Raw genomic sequence first — 25,110 nt, 5'->3', positions numbered from 1 at the left:
TTTTGGACCAATCATATATGCAGGGTGAGTCTTGGAAATCTTCTGACTCAGGGTAAGTATAATCGTAGCAATCTCACTAATAGCACACCTTTAACTTTTTTTCACTCTTATGTTTTGTGGATATTCCAGATGAATTATCACTTATTATTTTCACAGAAACTATACATTGTGTTGTGAGTAAGAGTAAAGATGCACTACATTATCCATCCACTTCGAATCGAAAACTATCCAAGAACAAAAATGTCATCTTCGTCGAAATACAGAAGGAAGTTTAACATAACTTCCAATATTTTTTGAAAAGTTTTGTGTCCTAGACAGATATCGATGTATTTTTACATAATATCCAGATATTTTCCAACCAAATAAAGAAATACGCGAGCCCGGATCTCTCGGAAAACCATACTACTATAATATATTCGGGGTTCTTTTTAGAGTTCGACGCCTCTGGCACCGGTCTCCCGCTTATGCATTACCACACGTGAGTTTTCCCTCCCTGGCGGCGTTTCAGTTGGCAAAACTGAATTCCTCGGAGCGTAACACTGTCACCCAGAGTAATTAATGTTTGCACACCAGAGGAACTTCATAACAAACCACATCAAACGCCGAATTTACTTCGAATAAAAACACACTTTTATGGTCCGAATGGAACAGTTTTCATCTTTGGTGATGGCGGTTGACCTGACGCAGGACTCCGCCGAAATTTGCATTTAAATTGTTAGGTGCACCCTGATTATGCTGGTTGTTTTCGGACATATCGCTGGAGATGCCTCTTTTCCATGCAAAATTCGATGGAGCTCTCAATTATCTGACGGATGAATATAATTAATCTAACGCATGCTGTCGCTCCTCAACACTTCTGAAATTTCAAAAAAAATTACTCAGTTTTCAGAACGAAGCTACTGTTTTAACTCTTGACCTCTTTCGAGTTTCGGAATGAAATCTTTGAGAAGGTTTAATACTCAGTTTTACAAAATGAATCTGATTAGAATAGGCCGAGGAATCGGCCAATCAGGTGACCCGCACTTTGATATTCACTATTCCTCCAAATTTTTATTGAAAAATGATTGAGATGAGATTTTTCTGAAAATTTTCCCAACCGCGACAGATCCTTTTATTGATAGTGGGTACAAAATATTCCTATGGATTTAGCAGCATCAAATAAAACGTATCACTTAACAAGTATCACGTAACAATTATTATCAAATAACGAATTGCCTCGAGTTACCATTTCTGCACACCAAATTAACAATCAACTTAACATACAAATTTTCACAATGAATAAACTGTCTTCTCTATATAAACCTCTGTTATAAATAACTTAACCTAAGATAAATGAATAAAACAGAACACACAAATTGTATGCTTCGTGTTGTTATTTGTTTTGACAGAAGCTTTGGTCAAGTTTCATGGCCGGACATGCCGTTGCGCATCTATGTGCGTATTAAGTGGCGCTTAAGAAGAATATTAACGTAGAAACTTAGAGTAGGCGAACTTCTCATTCTTATTTGTTGAGTGATATTAAAATTTGTTACTTGGCTGCATAAACTTTGCCATGGGAAATAAACATTCAATTCATATATTTGCTATTTGTTATTCGACGCAAAATATAGCTGCAACTTTAACGTTTCCTGAATTTGAAAGACAATCGTTTGGTTTTGAATAATGTCTTTTATTTCCAGTTAGGTTTTTTTAAGCACTTTTTCATTGATAAATGTTGAGGATTTCATGTAATTGGAAGAGTGAAATGATGCAAGAAGTCTTTGAGACAGAGGCACTCTCAAAGAAGCAGAAACCGGCATTCTCCGTTGTATAGGGTTTTTCAACAAGAATTTTGTTTTGTAAATCAAAATAAAACAATAAATTCAGATGACAATGATTCAAATTTTTATTTTGTTCAGAAAAGGATGGTTTGGCAATTATGAATGGAAAATGATATCTTATAAATATCCACCACGACCACGGTTACACCCATAGACTAATAATTTATTAGTCTATGGTTACACCGGTGTTAAATCGCATGATCTAGCTAGCCCTTTATCGGCTGAATTTCGTTAAATTTTGCGATCAGAAAATTTGGTTTGCAATAAATCCATTGTTTCGGTAGATGTGTGACTTGTAGCACCGTCTTGTTGAAGCCACATATTTGTGATATCCATATCTTCAACAATAGGCCAAAATTTGATTGTAAACATCTCTCGATTATGTTGACCGATCTGTAAAACTTTTACAGATCCACCATTTTCATAGTGAATTTTTATTATTTTGAAACGATTTTTGAGTGAAATGGAATTCATTGTAACAATTGCCCAAGTTTCTACTATAGATATGTCAAAAACCAAATGTCAAAACTTTCATGTAGTTCCGGTGGGGCCATAGTGAAAAACAAACTTCTTGTTGAAAAACCCTATACTTTGAGGAATCAATTTGCAAGTGGTATTCTAAGCAGACAGCTTGGAGGTACACACTCAATGACGATAGAAAACGAAAACGAACTAGGAGGAAGGAGTATCAGGCTGGCAAATATTGGACTTTGTAGCTTGTATTAATGCATTGGGAAACTGCAATAATTTTATTCAAGAGATCTGGTCAAAAAACCACTTACTTAGTTATCATACTAATTGCTACAAATATGTATGATACCGAAAGGAAGCATTTCATTGTCGAATGTCACTATTTTGTGAATTGTTCGATTCGAGATTCGATTACTTCGATGGCAGGAACACTTGAGATTAAGTTACTGTCTCTCCCAAGCAATACAACTCAGTCTCAATAAGGCTGCATTTAGGTCATGTGGTTAAAATTTTGGATCCAAACCGACAAATGAGGAGAGGTTCTGAGCAGTTTATAAATCTGTTTGAAAAAATTCTATGAAGGTGAGCCAATATAACAAGTGGATTCAGAGCTATGGGTATTTTTCCCTAAGAGAAAATCTGGAGCAATTCATAACGCTGTAAGCAGCATCAATCAGACGACTGCGCCAAATGATGGACAGTATCTGGGCCATCAAGCTTGAAGCAACCTCATAAGAAGGTCGAAGAAGAAGATCAAAGCCACGAAAAAATATCGTTCAAAGTCTTTCTAAAAACTCCAGAGTTGCGAAGTGGTCAAATGTGCGGGTTGAGATTATCGCCGAGAGTCTAACTAAACATTTCCAACACATTCAGTTAATCATCTCAGTCTAATGAAAAACTCTCAAAGAAAGAAATGGATTAGTGCTTTTTCAAACTGCCGAACAAATAGATAGGGGAAAGTGGGGGAATTGGGAACACTTAATTTCAAGCGCTGAAAAATTATACAAAAAATCAATAAAAATATAAAACTTCCATTAAAAAATGAACTCTGCTCATTTATGTACTAATCGGAAACAAAAAACTATAAAAAATCAACGTTTCCTGAAAAATATCAACGAAAACAAAAAATACTATCGTTTCTATTTACCCGACACCCTATGGGGTAATTGTGAACAGTCCCATGGCAAATAAAAATGAAATGGGATAATTAGAAATGGCACATAACACAAAAGTATCAAGTATCTACTGTTGTTTCTCTCAGTTGCAGCTCAGCTTAATGTAAGCTTTTCGTTTCTTAAATCTTCGAACACACAGCGGGGATATTCACTTTAATATTTCGTTTCGGTCTTCTTTTTATAATTTCTTGGTATCTAGAAACAACACATTTCAACGTTAAAATATTTTTTGAACTATCAACCAGAGCAGCACAAAAGTGATTGGAAACGCAAGGTATATAAGGGGCGTTCCCAATTACCCACCTGATATCGTTTCTAATTACCCCAAGTTATCAAAAAATTTAAAAATGGCTGGCATTCACTTATCCATTTTCTTTCAACTTCAAATCACGTAGGTTTAGAAAACACATAGTACCAGTATGGAATCAACGAAATATGGCACATCTAAACTTCAAAATAAGATAGTTACATCTGTTATAACACACGGAAAAATTAAAGTTGAAATGCGAAAACAATTCTTCGACTCGCCGTTACAAGAAATATGCAACTTATCGTCGCAACTTTTGACATACGCCCTGAGAATCGCTAGATGCATCCGTTGAAAATGTTGAAGACAGGGTCGCACATGAGGAAGTATTTTTTATCTAGCTGTTCCCAATTACCCGCCGTTACCAATTACCCCACTCTCCCCTATGCGTTCTTGTCGAAGGTGGGCCCACGAAATATGTTGTGGCTCAACTTCTGATGAAGAGGAGGCGAAGTTGCAAGTTTTACCTTGTTTGGTTAAGTAGGAATATTATTACCAGAGAATATCTTTCAAAGAGTTAATACTTTTTTTTATAATCAAGAAGCCATATAGCAAGAATGCGCAATATGAGATAAACACCAAAGTGACTACGACTTATTCAATTGAGGACGATAAAACCCTAGATATAGAGAATGGTGTGAGCATCCCTTTTTAAAAATGACAGAAAAATGTGAAAGGGACTACCGAACATGGGGCCAGTTGTTGTCTTTTTTAGAATTTTGATTGGTCCACACTTACGTCTAAGCACATAGAAAAAGGACAAGTATTGGCCGCATCATAGCTTCCTCTCTTTCTACAGAGCAGTGCGACAGTAAGAGGAAGAAGCAGAAGCATTCACCAATGCAGGATAGTGGTTCTAGCGATAGTAGGTACTGAAATTCTGATTTTTTGATTGAGTTAAGGTGGACACCAGTACCAAGGGCAAAAACAAAAATAATAAATAGGCCGAATTTATATTTCTGACCAGCAGTATATTAGAAAATACAAGCAGTTCTCATCATTTCCTTGTTCGGCTATTATAGAAATCATCGATAAATTCCTGATATATTCTCACCTGCAAGGTGAATCATCTGGCTAGTCTATTTTGCTGTTACTTCGAAACTTGAACACTTCAAAACCCCTTAGGGACTCAGGTATTCGGGGCAACGCATAATCATCGCGGGGATTAGGACAAAGAAATATGACTCAACCTTAAAAATTCATTTTCAAACATATGCATGCGTTAAAAACTCAATTTCTTAACTTCACGATTATGACAGTGAGAAAGTGATGTACCCACACATTTACTACGTATTGAATAGAGAAGAATGTTCATTATTTTTGACAATGAATTGAAAAGGAGAATAACAGCTATTAACTATAACATCTTATTCATGAATTATATCCCATTAGTTCATGTCAGAAGGTTCTTGCTGTTACTGCATACTGTATCAAAAAACGTCCTTTTTTGGTTTCCAATTATGTCTGGAATTTTGTAGGTATACGGTTTGGGGTAAATGTGAACCTCATCGGCCACCTCACATTTTAATGTTGATTTTTTCTTGAATACCATAAAAGCGAGATGAACGAGTCTCAATCGAAATAATTCAAAAAATATTCGACAATTGCTTCAAACCACTTGAAATATCATAATATTCCCATGACATGATGAATTTCACTTCATCGTAGCTTGAATAACAAAACCGTTAATGCATTTGAGTGATAGATACCATTAAACCTTCATTGAGTTCTGTGCGGGAGATAACATTCAAACTCATCGAGATTGATGAGAGAATCCATGACAAAAAACTGAGGGGGTAGATCATAAGAATGGTCCGAGTAATGGCCCTATTCCATCTTCTATTTCTATTATTATTAGGCAAAGTCACCGTCCAACTGAAGTGACGATGTCTGAATAAGTCTCATCGGGGATTCTGCGACAAATGTCATACAATTTAACAGTTATTATAATTATTTTATTCTCAACTTCCTGAAGATGCTATTGTGATAGCGAAACACGTGTCAGGGTTCAAAAATCATTTTGCGAAGATCGTATAATCTGTTTCAAGTTTGTTGATTTTCATTCCTTTCATCAAGTTCATGTTATAAATAGTTTCGAGGGAGGAGAGACGGATTCTTTTTTCGAAAACTTCATATTTCGTTATAATCGGTAATAATTAATTATGTAATGTAATGTATCTCTTCGATATTTTGCTGATTATAATCTGAGTCACTTCAGAAATTTCTGGTCATAAAATGTAGTTCAGACTACAAAGTATCGTAGAGACGGAAGTGCCGCTTTTGCCATATGTGATGCCGTTGCAGATTCGCGGAAGCAAGATTCCATCGTTGACGGGTTTGTTTCATCTTTCATTACTATTCATTAAACGCCTCAGAAAGACTTTAATTTCCGCAAAATATAATACTTTGCGAGAAGAAGGAAATGGAAGCGGAACTCAGAAAAGGCTTTTAGCGGATGCTCGAATATTTACATTGCAGGACGGAGAAATAACAAGAAAAAGCATTTTCACACATAAGGAAATCGATAAATTGTTGAGGCCGATTTCAAACCAGAACAAAGCTTTTTTTGCATATAGATAGGTACGCTTGATTTTGTTTCTGAAGCGTTAAATGAGTTAAATGAATCGATTTCTCCAAATGTACACTAGAAAACCCTAGAGGAGACAACTAAAAATGTTTCTTCATACCTCGAAATATGAAATTTTTACTGTTGGGATAAAAAAATTATTTATACAATTTTTCATTGTCTTCCGGTTTGCTGTTGTTTCCCTTTTATTGCTGGGAGTAGAAAAAGCCTAGACTAAAATTTGTGTCGCAAGAAACTTCTTTTCTCATTCATATCTACAATTGAAAAATTAATTTTTGATAGTAGATTGATTCATTATGTGTTCAAAATGAATCAGGTAGGTAATCAAAAATTCAGTCTCTTTTGATTTCTTGCTAGATTTTGGAAAATGAAAATACCTTATGAACAGATACGTAGCGGGAGCTGTTTGAAAATGAGCTGGTATTATCTTCAAACTCAAATTCAACTAGTAGGCGTATTTCATGCTGACATTATAGGGGAACGCTATCAACATTTTCTTCGACTGCCTTCTCGCTCTCATAGAATATCTGCTCAATTTCATTTCTGTCAGTTTTCTGGTTTTTGTGGAAAATATTGAAAACTGCTTTTAGGTCTCCTCCTTAGAAGGCTTTGAGAAGGGGTTCAAAAAAATATGTCGATATGCACCTTATTTTTTGACAAGTAATCACCCCTTAAATTTTGTCGCAACTACTAGTTCACACCTCATGTATATATTTCGAGGACAGAATTGTATGCGATTGGATATATTTCCAATAAGTAATAATGCACCCTGTTATGGACAAAGTAGATATAGGCACTGTCAAAGTGAGATTTAAATGTTATCACTCAATGAACTGAATTGGTCGATTAAAGCAAAAAAAGGATATATAATTTTAGTTAAGCCTTACATTCTGTCATAGGCTCCAGAAAGTTAAGGTTCAATAGTTCAATCATTTGATAAGTTACATAACTTTTTCTGGTAACTAAAAAATGTGGATGCAGATCTTACTGAAATATGTCCATGCATGCTGTAAATTCGATAAGATTTTTGAAAAATTTTTCAAGAAATTTATTCCCAGCGTAAGAGTTCACTGTTTATGATTCGATTAGATTCAAAATTAAACGAGTTTTTGTCGACCTGACATTTTACGTACTAATTTAAAAGAAAAGTCGACTATTTTTGAGGGTTAGTACACTTGGTCCGAAGACACTTTTCGTCGGCGAACACTTTTCGTACGGCTGTTCGCCACTAAGCAATGTTTGATCCCGAAGCGATTGACTTAATTTTTCAAATACAGAATTTGATAAAAACATAAGTGCCTGTGACAATAACTCACATTTGTTATTGTCAAATAAATTCTTCACGAAATCTGCTAGATTTTATGAGTGAATTAGGTACCAATAAAGTGGTCTGCATGTTAGTGTTCAGTATAATCAAGAATGGACAGTGATAGTAATATGCATATCAGTGACACTTCTCCAAAGCTCAGGGAATTGGCTATAACACCGACCTATATGAGGCCATCAAACGGGTAACTACATACTTTCATAAAGGTATGTGAGGTCGAGGAAAAATGTAATATGCACCTCGGCAAAAAACTGTCCTTATTGTCTCGCCTGTAATGGACAGGTTTATGTCCTCTAATTTGAATAAATACTCAATAATATATAATACATTCCTCATTGAAATCTTTTCCACCTTTAGGTATTGTTCAGTTTCTTATTGTATTGAATATGATCTGTGAAATTTTTTTCACAGATCCAAGATTGCGCCGCGTCATATTGGGCATTCGGGAGAGTATTTCATGATGTTTCCGAAAGTTGCATGAAGTTGTGGTCGTATTGCTTCAAAATTTAATAGAACGATTAATGTCGTTCCACATTTTAATCTTGATGAACAAGAAGTCCATATTATTTTTCACAGTAGGGCGACTCTCAACGTCCATGCGATGTAGAAGTAGTTTCTTTTCAATGTTTATACAGTTTGAACATAGCTCGGATGTTATAAATCCACCCTCAGCAAGTGTTTGGTAAATGATCAACTTATTATATACATATGAAGAATTCAGTTTGGGAACAAAATCAACGGTGGCATTTCAAATGGGGAAGAACGAGAGAAAATGTAGAAACAGTTTTTCAGTAACTATAGTAATCATCAACAGTTTGTTTCTAGTTAATGATATATTATTCGAAGAAAGAAAAATGTCGTGTTCGGTTAATTTGGAGACGTAAAATACTAGGACTGCAAAATGATATCGTCAAGCAAATAAATCGAGACTATTGAGGACACGGCCTCAGTGTAACATGCATATGGAAATAATGTTCTATGTACTTATAGTTGATGCTGAACCTCTACACCTTTTTTAAACAATCTAATGTGAATTATTTTGTAAAGTGCAGTTTCATTCAATTGTTCGATACGGCCCTGTTTCTCGGTGTATTAATCGAACTGCACCCCAAGATTGAAAAGGATCTATCGAAAAAGCTCTTTATATACCATTTAAATGCTATCCACGTTCAAGTGAATCCAAGAAGCTCGCTTCACGCATTGAAGGTCGTTAGACGGTATATCTTCAATTGATTCCTTCTCAATTCAACCACTTCCATTTCTTTCGTAGAAACCCCCAATTTGATAGAATAAGTGGAACTTAAATTTGACTAACCCAAAGATGGGTAGAGGGTAGGGGTATTGATTACAGTGAGCATTGGAATGAAGCAATTGACGAGTTGGGCTTTTGTAGCGGATAAAACCACTCAGCTCAAATAAACCCGATAAGGAAGTAAAATTTGAAGATGATAATGGCTATCAAACTATCAGGAGAGGTGCACTGAATTCTTGGGTTGATCTATTCGAAAAAATATGCTTAGGAATTTCCGAATGGATTGATTTAAATTTGTTAAAAAACGTTCAAATCTTGTCGATCTACTGCCAAAGGTTTATTGCAATTGATGTATATGAATCAGAATCAGTATAACCGAGGTCGAGGTCTCGGCGGACATCTGACCAAGCTCACGAAGTGTTAGAAGTGTTTTTTGGTCATTTTTCCAATATAAAATAGCTTTTTATACGGACAAAGAAAGAATTTTTCAATTTGGTAGTTTCAATATTCCATCTGATGACACGACGTTTTCAGTCTATTACAACTTGATACCAGTAGCAAGTGTTGAAAATTCCCTACGGGAATCGACAATGGAGACCCAACCGTAGTTGAGAACTTACCATAGATTCAATCACCATATATTTGAAGTGTGGTATTTTAGGCATGTCCAATTCTCTGCTCACTTACCTGAAAAAAGAACCAATCAATGTATTGTACGAAACGACTAAACCTTTGATTAAATATTTCTCAAGAATTTAGTTTGACCCGCTGCAACATTTTCGTTGTGGAATCGTTATTATTGTAGCCATATTTCGTCATTCCAAGACGCTTTGTTTATTGTTCACGTACGAAATGTGGGTGGCTTAATGACATCACCATGTTATATTTTCGAGTGTTTATCCTGAATACAACGCTGCAGTATTGTTCGTTAATCACTTCTTAAAACAAAGCATTCAAATTCCTATCTTCCACTTATTTCTAGCCTAATAGGAACTGTAAACATCCGATAAATAGTGGTGCGTTGGATATAAACACAAAATATTGGACACGGAGATATGAATGAGTAATCCTTGTTTCTTCTCGGACTATCGAAATTTTCAGAAATTCCAAATTCACATCGATGGCAATCTATCCCACTCATAAAATGCATTCCATCACACCCCTTGAATGAATACCGTATTATGATTGGAAAGGTGATCCCTATTTAATCGCCGAATCCGATCAAAAATATTTGGGGAAGTTTGAATATTTTATTATGTTCATAGGCGAATTTATAGCCACAAGTCAACTCATTATCATAACACTTTTACGGGTATACAGAAAGTTCTTTCTGTATGTGCCTCCATACAAAGTATATATCTCGGTATGTATATAGGGTGACTGACTCCTGAACGGAATCACCGAATTATTTATATGATTTGGAATGAAGATAGCTCCCATGAAGTTCCAGAAAACTGCCATCAAATATGATTCGATTTCAGGACGGTATCACATAAATTTGGACCGTTATTAAAAGTTCCCGAAATCACCCTGTAATATGCGTAAATTGTAAAATCCATTAATTCAATTCAACCAATAATATTGCATAGCACCATCCAGGTTGGTGAGGACTGTTTGTTTTTTTTTAAAGTGACAATAATTTTTTCTTCTCATACATTATTGAATGTTAATTTCAGTTCTTAGTTGATCGAATACATCAATTTCTTGTCTAACTCAAGGATGGGTCTTTAACAATTATTTATCTCTAGTCTTTTGATTAGCAAGAATACACTATAATGTGATTGAATAAGAAATAGGTAAAATAAATGAAAAACTAAGCGGCTCTCATTGACTGTTCGAAATGAAGGCCTTCCAATATAAAAGAGCTGAGAAATGCATTCAGATCGAAGGCCTTCATTTCGAACAGACAATGAGAGCCGCATAGTTTTTGTTTTAATTTATCTATTTCTTACCCAATCACTTTAAAGTTTATTCTTGCTAATCAAAAAACTTGAAGATAAGTAATTGTTAAAAACCTATCCTTGAATTATGCTTCAGGAAATAGATATATTCGAAATGAAAACTGAAACTAACATTCAATAACGTATGTATATTCAATTAAAGGAATTTAGAGAAAGAAGTTTGTACTCACTGGATTTTTATTTTTTAAAATCTTGAATCAAGAACATAGAAAACTGTACAAAATCCAAAATATCTTCGGTCATTGCATATATATATATATATATATATATATATATATATATATATATATATGTTTGATTGGTCTGTGTTCCAATACCAACCTGAATTCCGAAACTCAAAAACTCACATGATGGACTTTTCCACAGTGACCATTAACAACTTGAATTCGATTCACCACAGCCGCCTGATAATATGGATATCATATGGAATATGATTGAATGGAGTGGAGATGAGCGGGTTTGTGGAATGCTCTTTTATTCCAAACCAATGTGTCTCGATGGCCGCGAAAAGAATCAAATGGAGGTCGAAAAATAGAACCGTACGAAGGTCCCACTCTCGATCTTGGGGAGGATCAGAAATTAGGAAGAAAAGCTTACAAAATGCGATTGTGAAGAAATATATATACTCCATTCACTTTTATTTTAGCACCCGGTTGGCCATGGAAATATGACACATTCCACTCTGTGTAGTAAGAAAATGTCAGGTTATGACGCTTGTCAAAACATTTTTGGGTTTTAAATCAGCGCTATGTTGTCCGTTCTATGTAAAAGCCTCGTAATTACCTACGTATTTTATCACAATGTCGAATCTCTTCGTGAAATATGAAGTCGAATATATGTGACGAACATAATAGACGTTTATACAAACTGATTGAAGGCATACCAAATCTGGTTATTTTTATGGAAAATACAAGAGATTATTTTGTAAATATATTTATTTTTGCTATGGAAGAAAATTGAACTATTGACACAATATGCAGTAGCTTGAGAAGAGTTAATGTTCGTTATCTTATTTGGCTGAAGGTTGAAGACATTATATCGGTTGTAGATTTCAAAAAAATCAACCCCAAGATGAAATTCATATGATGCAATGGTTGTGAATGGGTATCGCTCGAAGAAATCAACGGAAGAATTTTGAATTCTTCAACAAAAATCATCTTGCTTCAATCGAAGTCAAAAGAATTAAAGGAAATTTCAAGACAAGAGGAACTTCACCTTTAAACAAAAATTTCACATGAATTAACAATTAACAGGACAATCGTCTCGTATTTATGGCTGTTTATTGTTGATACTTTGATATAATAATAATTATATATTTATTGACCCCTTAACACATTTACAATGTAGGGGACGATGGGGTTATTGCGGACGCGGGGTAAAAGCGGACACAGGGATATCTACTAGGTCCTTCTCCATGCGCTCAGTTATCATGACCAAGTTATCTAGTTTCAATCATCTTCAGTGCGAAGAAAACCGTTACTACCAGTGATCGTTCATAGTTTTCAAGATAAGTCATTTCGAAAAATTTTGTAACTTTTGATCTAATTTTGAGTATTTATCATTTTGCTCATTTTTGCTCAATTTTATTCATCAATTGAAATTATGAATGATAATTCTATAGTTGATTAACCAAAGATTGATAAATTAATAAAATCAGACTGATAAGTCATTATCTACAAGTGTTATACTTCATTTTCCTTCAGCGTCCGCAATTACCCCATCGTTCCCTATAGGATAAGTCAAATGAAAAATAGAAAAATAAATTTTCTGGAACTTATTCTACGATACATTAATCGAAAATCCTGTAATAACTTTTCGCATTCGTTCACCCTAAAATAAAATTCTCAAATGCCCCCACTTTTGTTGGTCTCCCAATAGAAAGAAATTTTTTGTTATCCTCTTCATTCACAATCTTTCTGATTGTGGAAACATTCAGCTAAAATATAGGTAAGTCGATTAGATTCAGATGGAACATTATATAAATACATTTACATTGAATTTGTTCGCTACCGTCTGATATATTGTAGATATTAGAAAATTAGGGTTACCCTAACTTACTATTTGAATGTGCGGACCTGAATTCTAAATAGCACTTCCTGAAACCTTGTCTTCTCTCTTTTTCAATCACTTTCGGCATTTTTGTAATATCAATTGATATTAGTTGTGGACTTTTCATGAGTGCCAACCTTATTCCGTCCTAGGTACAAAAACTCGAGAAAATTATTTCATGGCCAAAATAAAATTGAATGGAGTATAAAAATCAGTTTGACACAAGTGGAGTTGTCAATTTAATAAGATGGAATGTTGATAACTCATAACAAAGTAGTCCCTGGAAAATGGTCCGAAATTTTCCGACTCGATTATTTCCATCAGAACCTCAGAGATTTCAATGCCTCTGAAGGCGGTGGAAATGTTGTTCGGTTTGCGGCACAATTTCCTCGTGATTCTATTTCCATTTTCTTACTGCCAAGGGACCTGAAGACTTTTCCACAGTGACAACAAACAGGGCCGTAAACGCAAGCTATGCGGGATGTTACTCATCCGCGAGGACCGAAACTACCATTTCAGCGAAATTGATGATCACTGTTGTAAAAATACAATGAGTCGAATTAGTTTCTCGTGAAATTTCAGTCGTTTTTCTGAAAAACAGTTTGAATTTTATTGACTGTTTTATAACGATGTCATTCAGAACATTCGTGGAATATGGCGCTAACTTGAGCAAAAACATACTAGTTTGATGTTTCTTTCAGAATTTTTCCGGGGAATTGCAATGCTCATTAATACATCCACAATTTTTTCGGTTCTGATTATTTTCCTCTTATTATGAAAACAGTAAAATTAACTGCTTATACTTATGGTTGTATACTGCTTTTTATTCGTAAGTTACGAATCTGTAGCTTACGATCGATCTGTAAGTTTCAGATTGACAGATTCGTAAATAATGCAATTCGGGAAATGTTTCTGTCCCTATCTCATTGACAGTGTCACTTTTGAACTACTTATCGTAAATAGTTACGGATTCCTGTAAGCTACAGACCACTAAAAACCGCCCAGAATTGCAATTTTCCTGTAAGCTTAAGAAAAGTTACAGATTGGCTTACCGATGAAAGCAGAATACCACCATCAATCTCGTATACTCAGTCTAAGAATTATTGATATCTCGGGCGGCTCTGGAAAGTTGAAATTGTCAATTTCCCTGCATTAAAATAAAAAATAAAAAATTGAGAATGTTACTTTATATGGGGACCTGCAATTCAAAAAGAGGATGAAATAATAAATAGTAGTCGCAGGAAAAAATTAATTTGCCGAACTCTTATTTCTGCAGTTTCTATAGTAGTACGTTTATACCTTTTTGAAGCACCTTTTTTCGATTCTTCTGTGCTTCTTTTGCACACAGTGAATGCGCATACGTTCTTCTCGGTAAAATAAAAAGGAAGGAAATAAGGAGAATACATGATACATCTCAAGCGTACTCAAAATCGAACAAATTGAGAAAAATATTGTACCAATTTTGAATGCTGATTGATTCACTTTGAATTTGAGTATTTTTCATTTCCAATACTTTTCTATATAGGTTATGGCTATATATTTCAGTTTTGTGACTGCAACTTCAAATATTATTAGTGATCTTTTGTGACCATATATCAGGGTGAGTTTGGAGTTTCGAGATCATGTAGGAAGTCAATAATTCTTTTATGAACTATGTATTCATTTTCACTAATTATAAATCTTCATTCATATTTCATAACATGACAATCTATCGAAACAATTCCAAAGTCCAATAAATTATTCTTCACTCAGGAAAAAATATGTCGTTTATGCACCTGAAGTGGACGAATTTCCTTGAATTGAAATGGCTGAAAACTCATTTCATTACTTAGTTTGAAATAGCTCATTATCACAAGAACCTATTAATCACTTTTCTGCAAGAGGTTTTAATCTCAATGAAAAAAGAGAAAATTAATACTTGCAACTTTCATGATCAGTTCAAAGTTCAGACGATAATTATGATTCATTATTACTTGCGGATTTTGTACTGGCCTCTTGCTGATAGGTACTTGTATCAGACGTTTTCTAAAAAAACAGTGTTTTGAAAACAAATGAGTAATATGAATTATGCATTATTTCAGTCAGTCATCATCTACTATACAGGGTTAGAACTATTAAGAGGGGGCTACAGGGATATCGAAAACCGTTAGAAATACAGGGTGCCTTAAATTACAAAAAAGTTGCGTTATTTAAGGATGAATAGGTTGGCGTAAACAGTTCCAAAATGTCTCTGATGGTTCCTGAAATATCTCGAAAAAAATGAAAATGAATATTGTAATTTTTTCTTCATAACTCATTGGCTTTTGGACATAACCACACGGAATTCGGTGTGTAATCATAATACATACTGGTGTACTACTTTTTTGTTTAAGCCACTCTTTATTTTTAACGGTTTTCGATATTCCTATAGTCAGCCTCTAGATAGTTCTAACCCTGTGTAGTGGAAAATTATCGAAATTTGATTATTCGTTCTCAAGAAATGGCAGTGCAGGTTTTTTTTGATACAGTTTCTGAAAACTATAAGAATTCCGACGAACTTCGGAAAATTGTAACAATACATAGCGTAATTTGTGGTTCGCTAAAAGAATTGCGAGTTGTTCTCATCAATTAAAAAGTACCAAATGAAATTATTTACTTGGAAAAGTCTGGTTCCTATTTGAGGTGCATTGAATATGCAATTATGTTTGTAACCGTAAACATTCGAGATATAGCAAGACATAGAAGTGAAAAATAGATAATTATGAAAAAAAAATTGTTGTAAAATAAGAATTTATTCATAATTCTATCGAATAATTGAGACTATAAGTAGAAGCTTGGAGCCCATATAGTAATTTCGAAATAGACAAAGTCGTCTTCAAGTCAGGAGTATCGAGATATTTGGTGGGAATAGGTATGTATATGATATAAAACTATGATATTTTGAAATTGCATAATTCAGTCAAACTTGATATTGTAACACGTTTAAATTTAGAAAATTTTTTTTGTCTCATTCAGTTAAATACTAAGCTGAGGAAATGTTAATTATGCTGCTGAATGTCACTTCATATGCACCTTTTCGAAAAAGTTCACTTACAATGTTCACAACACGTGTACAATGAATCACTAAATCAGATATACTTATTTTAAAGGACAATGTATTCTTTGGGGAACATTATTTTTTTTTTAATTTCATAGTGGAAAGCACATAACAAAGTTTCATACGAAATTATAATCATTTGAAATGTATGTAAGAGACTGTAATTTACCAAACTATTCTCAATTCGATAATAACAGTGTGATAATTCCGAGGATAATTCAAATAATTTGAGTATTTTGTATTGCATAATGTTGAATGCATATTGAAAATTGATATAAATTTAATAATAACTATATTTCTCATTTTACAGATATTATTGTCATGTCATATAGCTTCGCATATACATATCGCATTATTTTTTTTAGTCCGAAAATCCGACATAAGAAGGTTTTCAATGAGTTCGTATTCCAATTCCAATCTGTCTGCATTATATTATTGTTTTTGTATATTATATAAGATTATACCAGTTCCCTGATTGCCCGCATATAGTACTTCTCAGCAGCCCTTCAAAGAGATTGTCTCGGAAATTATTCAAGTTTCTCGAAGTGAGATGGGGCTTATTATTGAGATAAACCATTTACTTTCACTACCACTGTACTGAAATAATCTTTAAACATATCTTTTATGCGTTTATTAAATATACGCAAAATGAGAAGATCAATACCTTATTTAAATCTAGATACCTATAGATGCATTCTCGATATTCCTCCAATGACCACAAATAAAATCTTGAAACATCAAAATAGTTAGTCGAATATTAGATTGTTTGCAAGTAATTCGAATAAATTCAAATAATTCGAATATTCGGATATAACACAAACTAATATTAATTCACACATAGCTGCATGCTTGATGAAAGTTGTTCTGGAGGTGTTTTTTGAGGCTTCACCATGGCAAAAACAGTTAGCTTTTCGAAGCTTGAGGTGTGGGCACGTTCTCCCCCTGGGTGCGCCAATGAATAAACCTAACTTATACTTTTTGATAGGTTCCGCCTTTTGCTTTTTGCTTTGATCGGTTTATTTGTGCTGTGTTTCACTTTGGCTCAACAATACAAAGTTCCTCTCCGATGGAAAGCTCAACACCAATGAAAATGGTACTGATGAAGATGAGTTGCTGATTTGAAAGTTGCGAAGATGTCCTTGCCATTATATGGTGTTTTCAATTCTGTTTTCATATGAAAAACAAACATGATAGGAATTCCAGATGAAATTCATAAAACTGTCCAAGAATTCAAGGAATTGCAATCCAAACACATTTCAAAGCCATCAACCCCTCCCATATTGGAATGAATCGCATCGGAACGCGACATGGATACGCTATGGAAAACTGAAAAAAATTCCATCTGGCCGTAATCACTGGTAATATTTTCCCCTAAAAGCTGTCCGAGGTTGTGGACAGAGTCCACCGGCAAATAGCCTCATTATTAATTTTCGAGTTTACGAGTGTCATAAGGCCGACGTGTTTAATAATTCACCAGACATATTATGTGTTTCACGTAGCCGATGTTAAATATGAAATTACTAGATGAACTTTATGAATGTGAGAAATATGCCAACCATTTTATGCTACGTTGACTCTAGAACAGATGTCGCCTTACTCGACTTCATATATATGTAGTCAAATAATCCGGAATATTTTCCCTGGGGTTGATTCACGCGAATAAATTGCGAGGACAGCTTTCTCCCGTTGCCGACGATGCAGTGATAATGCATTTCGGCCATATATCTCTTGATTTTCGAGGCAGTTATTTTTATCTGCAGAGCACCTGCATTTTCCAACGCCATTCAATGGAGTGCAGTGAATTTTCGAGGTATGGGTCCAGTTTGCCCATAAAAAACTCCATACGAATAGTTGTAAATAATTGAAAACCGACACAGAAGAATATGTTTTGTATAATTTTATTGCATTAGCTTCTCAACTGTACTCTTTCTCAGGGTAGACCCAAACCTAATCTTTGTGTAGAACATATTAGTATCAGTATCACCCTCTCTTCAGAATGGTTGATACCATACGGAATTTCCTCACTCGAGTCATCCGAGTCAACCTTTGAATTGCTCAAGTTCAAAAACTGGTAATTTTGATTGGGATTATTCTATCTGATTCCTAATATGAATAGGACTACTATTATATCCCAAAGCTTGGGATTCGATAAATGAAACGTCCCCAGATACATAACACATCGAATGAACAATGCGCTGAACATAAAAGGCATATTTTATGAACAGGTTGACTTCTGATGAACTGTACAGTGTGGGCAAAATTGGTGATACCTAAACTACAACTTTTCAACCTAAAGAGATAGAAAAAAATGAATGTGCCACTTATGTTTTCTTTTTTGGAGAAACTAATATTGCCATCAACTGCATTCCTCTATCTTCTTTTGTTTTTGAGTTATAGACCAAAATTTAAATTTGGGCGATTTCAACTTTGGTCGTCATTTCCGCTTCTGTTCGTGCTAGGATGTTGAAATGAAAACATTATACAGACACTTTTGATAGCAATCTAGTACTATGATTTTTTCCTACAGGTTTATTTGCTGAGCTTACCATAAAGTTGTGTTTTTTCTTATGAAAACAGTAGTTTAAAATAACTTTGAAAGAATCCCCATTTTTTTTTTCGTTCCAGAAATATATCACACATCGCCATCAGTGTTTCTAAGTCATTTTAAACAACTGTTCTCATCAGAAAAAAAACAACTATATGTTATAGCTCAGCGAAGAAACCTGTTGGAAAAAATCATACTACGCCACTGGATTGCTTTAAAAAAGTGTCTCTTCACTTTTTCATTTCAACGTCCTAGCTCAAACAGAAACGGAGATAATGACCAAAGTTGAAATTTCAATTTTGACCTATATTTCGAAAACAAAAGAAGATAAAGGAATGCGATGACATTAAAAAAGAACGACCGTAACGTGCCATGCATTTTCCTCTATCTGGTTGGGTTGAAAAAGTTGTACTTCAGGTATCATCAATTTTGCCCACCTTACACATATTCCCCACAGACATATATAGTCAATTCAAGAATGATTGACATCTGGAGTGGCTATGAAAAATCGAATTTAAGTTGGCCCATAAGTAAAGATTTTGTGTTGCGGAATTCAGGTTGGTATTGTGAATAAACAGTGATCTATTGACCTATTATAATTTGAATCTTTGCACTGACCAACGATAATTTAATTTTGTAGTGCTGTCTATGTCCTTAATTCAATAGTACAAGCTGGAAAAAAATTGTATCGATTTTGAATCCTGATTAATATACTCTGATTATTTATATTTCTTCTTTTCAAATACAATTTCAAATATATTTCAGTTCTATGATTGAATAACGTACAGAAATTATTGAAAATATTTTGTGACCAGATATTAAGCTGCGTCTGGACTTTCAAGTCCTACTGAGATGTCATCATTATTGAATGAACTCTAAATAAATAGATGGTTTCAAAAATAACTCCTGTTAATGGTCTTGACCATTCGTTTGAACTATAACGGGTGAGTACTATCTTCAAAATACCTAACTGGACAAAAAAAAAAACAACAAATTCATGAAATCTAAGCTGTATTTTGTCGTCGAACTGTGTTCAGAAATATTTTTAAAATATATTCTGTGTAACGTCATTAATGTCCAATCATCCACAAAATAAATAGTTTTGAAAGCTTCACATCGCGATAGGATGAAGCGATTGACAGCGATTTGCAGTTCAAACTATGGTAGGCATTCTCTTCTTCATCGTAAGATGAAGTATGCCAATAGATCTTTCAGACACAATTTTTTCAACATACACAAGGCTTATTGGTTAATGAGTTAAAGGTCTATATTAATACTTCATTGGATCTATTGAAAAAACTTGTTAAGCTGCTGACCTATATTTCGAATCTAGAAGTTAGAAGTGTAAACGTATAACAATGATTCAATCTTCATCAACTTCTATAGTAGTTTTCAGAGAATAGGGAAAAATTCCGTATCATTTCCCTATCACCGGTTCCGTTCAAAATACCAGTTAATTCTCACCGATGAAGCCGGATAATAGAGCACAGGAAGTTCTCAATTGTTCCGCTATTTGGCTTCTCTGTATTTCTAGAATTAGGTTCAGTTTAATCTAACCTCATATAAGCCGGTACGTATCATATATTTCGAGAGAAATGAGCCGAGTCATTCGCGAATGCAATTGTGTTATGATAGCAGTAGCGGCGAACTTTTCATCTATCCAAAACCCGACGACGATTCGCAGGAAATTCGGATTATTTCAAATTATTCTGCACTCCCGGCGAACCACATATGTTGCCATTCATTCCGAATGGAAGCCAATTTTTTTCCAAATTTTCGATTTCGCTTTAGGCTTCATCCTTTTTTGTTTCATCCGTTATTTTCGATTTGGACAGAAAGACAAGTAGATTACCATTTATTTTGTGTTCTAGAATAATCGCCAGAATGAAAATATAGAAGCGCTCTCCATGAAAAGCGGGATATAATCTGGATTAAAAATGAAAATGTGAATAGTTGGCCATCTTTATGAAAAATCATGCGACACAGTGGTGGCGGTTGGAATGGGGACTATGATATTACGAGAATTGGCGAAGCATGCATCGTTGTGGGTCTTCGTTCTCAGTGTAAAACACCAATCTTCGCCAAATAAATTAAATTTAACGATACAGGATGAGCTTTTGTCCTTTACATGGGTATATATTTTGAACTCGATTTCACAGAAGATTCCCGAGATGAAGATAAACGAAACACTAGTTTGCTTCACTATTTTCTACACTTCGAATTGGTTGAGAAGATACGCGCTGTTGAAAATCCATTAAAAAGATGTTATTTTGAGTTATATCTCACAAACGGTTTTACCGAATAGATGGTTCCCGGAAAACAGTTTCTCATTTATTCCTGTGATTAATCTCATTCGAACAGGTAGAATACCAGATAATCACAGAACCCAACCTTAGAAAGTAAGTTGAACGCTCACCGATGAATATGCGACAATTTTGGAAAATAAAAAAGTATTCTCCATATTTCCTCGAGTGATTTGTAATTGAATTCAAAAATTTTTGCAGTAAAGGGTTTTTTCGATCCCAGAAATCTACTTTTAAAGTATATCTACTCTATTCCCTCATATATGTCTATTATAGTTTAGTATTCAGCCACCTTTTTTGTTAGTTGGGAGTAGGGACTTTATACTTAAATCAAAAAAGGATTCTGCCTTTGATGTACAATGTGGCTTCGCGATCTTCCTGTAGACCTGTTTCCATAGAGAATAGCCTAATGACACTGGCCTCCACATTAATCTACAGATGTCTTTTTTATGTGAAGGAGAATGAGAGTAGTATTATTAAACAATCAAGCTTTCATTCTTTTAATACTAGAAGTAGAGCAATATTATATATTTCTAAACATGAAACATCCAAGTTCGAAATGTGACCTAGGTATCAGTGTATAAAAAATTGCAATCATCTCCCTCGTAAAATTGGGACCCTCAATATCATTAAGTTTAAGAAAGTTATTAAACCTCTACTTATACAAATTGTTTCTATAGTGTGCAGGAGTATTTTTCTGTGAATTTAGAATAAGTATGAATTAATCGTAGTTATTATATGACTTGTCTTATACATACATTGTTATGTCTACAAGGATCAATAAATTATCTATCTATCTATCTCGCTATCTTAGTACAGAGCTCGGTACAGAGTGGTCAAAATTTTTTGTCTACTGACTGGATCTCGAGAACTATAGATAGTATATAGAAGACAACGTTTGAATTATTCCGAAGCTATTTTTTCCTCACTAATCGAAATCTGAAAACAAAACTGACCCATCATTTCTAGATCTTGAGTTATGAACAAAAATTGAGAAATTGCCTTTTTCAATAATGCTGAATTACTCGCTCATTTCAATTTGAAAAAAAAAATGACATTCTACAGAGGCTTCTTTAGGCTTAATTCGGATATATTTTATTGAATTTTTCGAACCAGCCATTTGGAAGATATGATGTAAACTATAGTTACAAGTTCTTTTGCCTTGCTTCAAATTTTTCGCTGAGTTTGAAAATGTATCACATCACCTAAAGATTTCTTGGGGAAAGATGATGATTTTTTGCATATGGTACATCTTTGAAATCTGCAAAAAATTGGATCAAGATAAAAGAACTTTTAACTATAATTTACATTTGAAGAATAAAAATCCCTGTAATATCTTGAAAATGGCTGGATCGAAAACTTCGATGAAATCAGATTCGAATTAGGTACTCAGAAAATGTGTCTGTAGAATGTAATGATCATTTTCAAGTACTAGTTGAAACAAGCGAGTAATTCAAAATTATTGAAAATGGCAATTTCCCAATTTTTATTTAAATCTCAAAATCTAAAAGAGATAGAGAATGTGTCATCCATTTTCTTCTAGCTGCTATAGCTCTCGAGATCCCCTCAGTAGACAACGAATTTTGGCCACCCTGTACAAGCCAAAGACTCGCCCGAGGACTCGCCATGTATATAAATTTATTATTGTTATTTGAACTATTATTTAATATATCAATCAAAAACTAGCTTTCTTTAAAAGTACATGATATTTATAGTTGGAAAAACATGCACACTTCAAAATACTGAAACGGTGGCGTCTCACACAAAAAATTTTGAAAACCTTTTGTGAATGTCGAAAGCATATTCTGGCATATCGTGATGTCAAGTTATATTCATTTTGGTCGAGATTGAACCAGTGACGTCACATAGAATAAATTCTGAAAATATTTTTGAACACAGTTCAACGCCAAAATACAGCAATACTCTATTACCCCAGAAGCTCATCGAACTACTCCACCGAAGTCAGAATTGAGTTATGTTCCTATTAAACTGATAGAAGTTATTCAAGACAGCTGCTTCTATACGAAAAAGAATTCTCTATCGAATGTCTCAATTCGTCTCCCTGACAAAAGGAATTCCCTTAAACCTATGTGCTGAACGGTCCCGATCTAACCCCAGCACGCCTCGTGAAGCAGTATATAAGGTGAAATCTTCCCCTGACATACGCACGTTCCCGAATTTGAGTGCGGAAAGTAATTAGGTGTCGTCGGAACTTCATCTCTGTATTTCTTCGCGCCCCGACTCCAGACCCTATTTCCTGCCACATTCTCGAGAAATGAATTTGGATTACCGTTTCATGGAATCGGAAACTGGTGCGATAATATCCACGATAACGTAGGAAAGTCGAATAATTCAAAAAAAGAACTTTTTATTTTAATGACGTGCTTCCCTCACTTCTCAACGTACTGTCTGAAGGGAAAGTTCGGGAACTGCAAATTGAAAGGGCCATTAAAAATTTGTCTTCGTGTGTAGGCCAACCGGTCTTTTTTTTACTTTTGAAACTTTTCAATGATCCTGTACTTTTTGATATGATATTCCGTGAATCCTGACATCATTTTATCCTGGTAAACACTTAAAAACAGCATTCGCTACGTTTTACGAGGGTTGGTGTGCGTTTTGAATGCTTACGTTGTTGCCGTCTACGAAATTATTATTCCGCATAAAAGAGATGTCATCAGGGATCAATTCCTGCGCTCTGAGTTTCCCTAAATAATATTTGCTTGCGGGAGTATGGTCATAAATTCTTACATAGTTTCGTTACCCTACCTCACAGACATTTAAACTACCTACTCCAAAGGTTGTTTCTGAATTGAAGCGAAAAATTTTAAACGGCGATTTTTCGGCCAAAGATAAGTGGGTCTTTCATATATCTTTTTGTTCCAAAATTCTTACTCTCGTTCTAACGCGTTGATTATTTGCCCTAATTTCAAAGGGATGTAACTTGAAGGGAAAGGGGTTTACAATAAAACGTTATAGAGAAAACGCCTTCTGGTATCTCGCACACGAAATTTTTCTAACCCCATTATCATAAGATTTTGAAACGCTCAGTTGGTTTCTGAACACATGATTTTTCATTCTGCAATGAAACAATTTGGAGTATTATTCGATTGATTTATCCGACGGTTAATTTTTTAATGTACCTAAACAAACAACTGCAGTACACTAAGCACTAACTCTAGCTAGAAAAATTGGCATCATTTCATTGACTATGAAAATAAAAACTCAACTTAGACAATTAATGAATATGTTTTACAGTTCTTAAAATTTTGAATACAGAGTGAGCACCTTATTGATATTTGGGAATAAAACTGTACGACCTCCTTCCAATATAAAGTTTTCTGATGTATATAATTTATTTCGAAGGGCTACTGCCCTACTACTTCGCAGTATTTTCCTTCATAATCAACTATGTGAAACATACCCTTTTAATTGATTTATAGACTTGTGTAAAAGAAAATAGAAGATCAATATTTCAGTAAATTTTAATTCATCATTGTTGTATTATAATGATTTTGGAAAAAGAAGATATTATAAACATTGAAATAGATCGCTTTCCAAAATTGTCAAAGTTTCGGTAGAATAACTCGTTTATCTAGAAAAGATAGTCCGATTTCGACTAGAGTCGATTAGCTATATTAATTGGAAGAGGAGGAAATGGAAAAAATCAGGGAGGTGAAAGGCAGTGAGGCAGAAAAATTCATTTTGTCATTTAGATTAAGCCGGAGCAAATGGATGGGCCGATAAGGTTTCCACGCAGCTAGCGAGCTACCGATAATTGATTTATAGCTTTTTTTATTGAATCCGAGTATTATTCGAACATGAACAACTTCGAACAATTGGTTTTTGCTTCGGAGACGTTCATTGGAAGAATTAATGGAGACTTCTCTCCATTGTCCATTGTATCTCTTTTAATCGAAGGAGGAGCCTACTTGAATTTTCTTTCCGGACATCTTGGATATTTTTAATCAATTGCTAAGTTCCTCTCATTGCTGTCAAGATATAATAGTAATCGATTATTCGAACCCACTATTCGACTCGACCTGAAATGGATTGATAAATGAAGGATTTTTCAACCGTTTTATATCCGATGAAGTTTCCATATAGCTTTTAGCAGAAAACCTAGTTATAAAATAAGAAATATCACGATTTCAAGATGACATTGGCGAATTTACTCTGTTGAATATTCAATTTCGAAAAATTTTCTACGTATAACCCCTGAATATTGAAAGAGGCTCAA

The 25,110-nt window shown here is 34.3% G+C and overlaps 1 protein-coding gene across 3 annotated transcripts in view; it reads right to left on the bottom strand.

Moving 5' to 3' along the window:
- LOC123306664 (nephrin-like) overlaps positions 1-25,110 on the bottom strand; it is a 721,736-nt gene that overhangs the window by 525,812 nt on the left and 170,814 nt on the right. The window contains exons 1-2 of one of the 3 annotated variants that reach the window (XM_044888767.1): positions 11,071-11,093; positions 9,560-9,626 (exon numbers count right to left, since the gene is read on the bottom strand). The exons of the other annotated variants lie outside the window; for them this stretch is intronic. The gene's annotated coding sequence lies outside the window, so the exon portion shown is untranslated. Of the gene's footprint in view, positions 1-9,559; positions 9,627-11,070; positions 11,094-25,110 lie in introns of those variants that run through there. 3 annotated transcript variants of the gene reach the window in all.

The sequence above is a fragment of the Coccinella septempunctata genome, chromosome 2, assembly GCF_907165205.1.
Source record: "Coccinella septempunctata chromosome 2, icCocSept1.1, whole genome shotgun sequence".
In the NCBI taxonomy this organism is placed as follows: Eukaryota; Metazoa; Arthropoda; class Insecta; order Coleoptera; family Coccinellidae; genus Coccinella; species Coccinella septempunctata.
The sequence above is the reverse complement of the archived record's forward strand: the minus strand, read 5'-3'. Positions and strand labels throughout refer to the sequence as shown.